The following is a 4,275-nucleotide window of genomic DNA, read 5'->3' as shown; positions in this document are numbered from 1 at the left end:
GGGATCCAATATATATTCATGAAAGATGCATCCTGTTGGCACAAGTTAGATGTCTAGATTTTTGAAAAACTTTGCCTGTGCATCTCCTAGGAAGCTATCCTAAGGGATCATGAGTAAAAGCTAATTAGTTCCCTGGCTACAGGACACTCATTTCTAATAACCTGGCATACCCAGCCTGACTTTTAAAAGGTAGATTTGTATTAGCTAAGGATGTAGCTAGCACAGAGCAGGTGTCTGACATTCTCAAGGCCTGAGCTACACTCTCAGGACACAAAAAATGAAGACATGGAAAACACTGTAGACAACTGTTTCTGATGAAAATTGTTTTTGTGGCAACAAAAGTGATGGCGCTAACTGTTCGGTTACTTAACACATACAGAGAGTAAGTGTGCCACAAGTCTTTGTGCACCTCCAGTCTTAATGACAGTGGAAATTAAGTCGTAGCAACTTGACCTTGTGGCTACAAACTTATAGGTGCCAATGTCAGGGTTCTTAGTCAGAAGTTTTCAGTTCTGAACTGTCACCTATTTTTTTTTTTTTACTAATGTTTAGAGAATCCCAAACAGAAAAAGGCGTAAGAGAAGACATTGTTAAATATGGGTCCACAGAGCCCCATGTATTATGGGTAAAGGTCCCAGGTTAAGATAAATTGTGATGCAATAATACGAGAGCAAGAGCTTGCCGCCGTCTGAATGGGGACTGTGAGTAGGCGCCATCATTGTCATCAGATAGTAGCCACGGGCAACTCGATGAAGAAGCACTTCAGAATGCCTAAGAATGGCGGCTTGAATCAGTGGCTGCAGCTGCATAGCTGTCACCTGTAGTAAAGTAACACCACCCAGTAAGAGCAGTGGAAAAGGAGCGTGGGACAAGGCACCCGTGGCGTAGGTGGCCTGGGGACATGACTTTTTTACTAGCTATACATTAGTAGTTTGACAGCTGTTGTGCCTGGAAGAAAGGGCATTCGTATTCATCCAAAGACCATTTGAGGGCGGCTATATGTACACGTTACTGATGATTGTGAACAATGTTAGCAATAGCTCCAAGCACAACCTAGACACTGTTCATCTCCACCTGCGACTGGCATTGCTTACTGCTGAGGGACCTTTAAAAAGTCATGGAAACCAGAGTCCCCGGCTGAAATGGCGACAAAGGGCTGAAAGGCCTCAGGGAGAATCCCTCCCCATGCTTCCTGTACCTAGCAGGAAGATTCTGTACTTTAGAGCATCTGGTCAACAGTGTGACTTCACGATGACAGCAAATCTCAGGGCCAGAAAGCAACAGTGAAGGCTTACTCTCCTATGCAGTTTCCAAAATAGCCACGAAGTGGCGCCAGATGGCAAATTCTACTTTTGTCTTCATACAGTGAAAATCAAAAACAAAAACCAGAAATGAGCATGTCTCTACACCAAAGAGCCAGGAACTTACTTCCTTTTCCCTCCCCGTACATATTTCCATGCCGAGTCTAACTCATAAAGATTAAGTGTCTAGGTTTAAATATAAATGGTGCATGCGACCAGCAAAGTAGGACAAATGTGAAACCTCCACAACCGGATTCAGAAACTATCAATTCGCTGTCTTTAAGTGCATATCGAACAGGAAGACTAATTGCTAGTGGGTACTTCCTTACCTGCCTGAAGGAAAGAATGTCAGGACGCTTAGGCCATCTTCCTACCCTACTGGCTGAAAGGACTGATCCAAGTGATGCCACAGTAGAGGTCCTTGTCCTCTCCTTGCTCATGGGTGGGGACATAAGCAGAATGCAAGCGACCAGAGGCTACCCCAAGGTAAAATCCAGCCATGTGGCCTGCCTTCCACCCACAGCCATTTTTTTTTTTTTCACTTGAGCTACAGGAGCACCCTAGCCCTCCCCGTGCTCCTAGTCTTCCTTACTGCACCCACCCAAGACCTGCATGAACCAATCGCACCAGGCTTCTTCTTCATCTCTTCAGCAGCCGCTTTCTACATTTAGAATCATATCCACGCTCTATCCTGCGAGTCACCCGGCCCTGCCCGCTCAGGCCTCAGCCTGCTTGTGACAGTCGCTGTTAGCTGACTAACACTGTGTAATTTATTCTGCCTTTCTTTCGCCTTATGAGCAGAACTCCATCGTATGTAAAGGCAATGTATGTGGAAGATAAGATGAGAATCCCTCCTGCAGGGCTGTTTTTGCTTACAGGGGCATTTACCCTTCTCCTTTCTTCTTCCTGTTTTGAATAGGCATGCAGGCCGCAGGCAGAGCTGGCATCAGGGTTAGGACAGAGCCTGCTTGCTAAATATGGAGGAGCAGAAAGGCAAAAGGACCAATGCTGAGCCTGCTTCAGGGCTCCAGGCTCTGGTCTAACATAATAAAAAATTGCAGCTCTAGTCGATGGAGTGAGCACAGTTGGCTTCTGTTTCAAGTTCCTAAACGTTGCACATGTTACGTGCTCCTCTCAGAGCCTATTTTACCTTCTATACCTTCCCTCTGTACACATCCCAGTAGCTGTAAATAAAGGCTTCAAAACTTTTCCTACCCATGAGTCCTTTTCACTCAAAAAATTTTCATGACTGTACACAAGATCATAACTATGTATGCAAATCAAATGCTTGATGATAATAAATCATACAGAAAAATTTCTCGAAATAATTCTTTGTTACACATAAAGTTTTATAATTCATTAAAGAGAAAAATCAAATTTACATGCTAATGGGATAAATGTATTTATTTTTATGTAAGGATATTAACTGGATTGAATATTTGATGCTGCAGGACATTAAGCATCTTCAGCACTTTTCAAACCAACAATAGTTTTATTTTATTTTTATTTTAATTAAGATTTTTATAATCGGTTTTCTGTATATGGATGTACATGTGTATCTGTGTGAGTGAATGGTATGAGGAATGCCTCAGGGCCAGAAGAGGGCATCAGAGCCCACGGACCTGGAATTACTGACAGCTTTGTGCCAAGAACACTCCCGCCTTCTGGAAAAGCAACAAGCCCTTTTAACTGCTGCAACCTCTTTAACCCTGATAGTTTGACTTTACAATCATCAGCGCTGGCATAAAATGCAATAGTGATGCAGGACAAACTTGAAGTAACATATTTGATGCTGTAATTGATTCACTAATAAACTTGCATAGGGTGTATTAAGTCACACGAAATGGGATTTCCCTAAAGGAGCATTGTCCCCAATCCAGTAATATACTGAACGGGCCCTGTTGGAGACATTTTACTAATTTCCATATCTCACTGTAAAAAACAAGTCTTTCCTTTTCTAAGAAGTGATATTTGATTCAATTATGGTGCATTGAACTTTTCCCCACCCTAACTTTTCTCTCCCAATAAAAGCTGTCATGTCTTCACTCACACTCCTGCAATACCGGGCACGATCTTGCAATTCTGAAATATCCATGCCTAGCTTCTCTCACAAGTTAAAACAACTCTCTCAAGTCAAGGACTGTGTTTTGTTTACTGGAGCAATGAGTACATGTTTACTAAACAGTAATATGATGACCCCTGTCGTAGGCAAGGTCAGGGAGGGTGCTATGGTGGAATTGGAAGAAGAAATGAGGAAATAAAGAGACTTCTGGTCTCACGGGACTCAATCCATAGTGTGGCAGAGGGCAGTCAGGGCGTATGTACAATATCACAATAGAAAAAAGGAAAAGCTGCAGGAAACAAGAGAAACAAGCCCAGTCAGATAGATTTAGAAGTTCCTTTCTATCTTGGACTCAATTCAGAAGGTCTTCAATGATGTGAGCATTTAGGTATAGGCTTGTATTAGTCACCTCCCTAGTGCTGTGATAAAATATCCTGGCAAAAGGAAATGTAGGCAATGTGTTGGTAGCTTTTTTTTCTCGACTTAATATAAGCTAGAGTTTATCTGGGAAGAGGAACTTCAATTGAGAAAATGCCTGCGTCTGGTTGGTAGGCAAGTCTGTAGAGCATTTTCTTAACTAAGGGTTGATGTGGGAGGGCCTGGCTCACTGTGGGCACATGTGGTCCTGAGCTGTGAGAATGTAAGCTAAGAAAGCCCTGAAGAGCAAGGAATACATTCTTCCACAGTCTCTGCTTCAGGTCCTTCCTCCAGGCCCCTGTCTGGAGTTCTTATCCTGACTTCCTTGGTGAAAGATTGTGACCTCATTGTCTGTGACAAATGTCACTAGGGCCCATCACATCTTTGAGTTCTTGTTCTTATTTGGGCATGGTTCCCTACCACCAAACAGTTGAGAATGGCAGGGTGGCAAGTTCTGTCCCACAAATGGACTGGAGAGACCTGTATCCTTTTCAA

Source organism: Acomys russatus, chromosome 3 (assembly GCF_903995435.1).
Source record: "Acomys russatus chromosome 3, mAcoRus1.1, whole genome shotgun sequence".
Lineage (NCBI taxonomy): Eukaryota > Metazoa > Chordata > Mammalia > Rodentia > Muridae > Acomys > Acomys russatus.
This window is presented reverse-complemented; position numbering follows the sequence as displayed.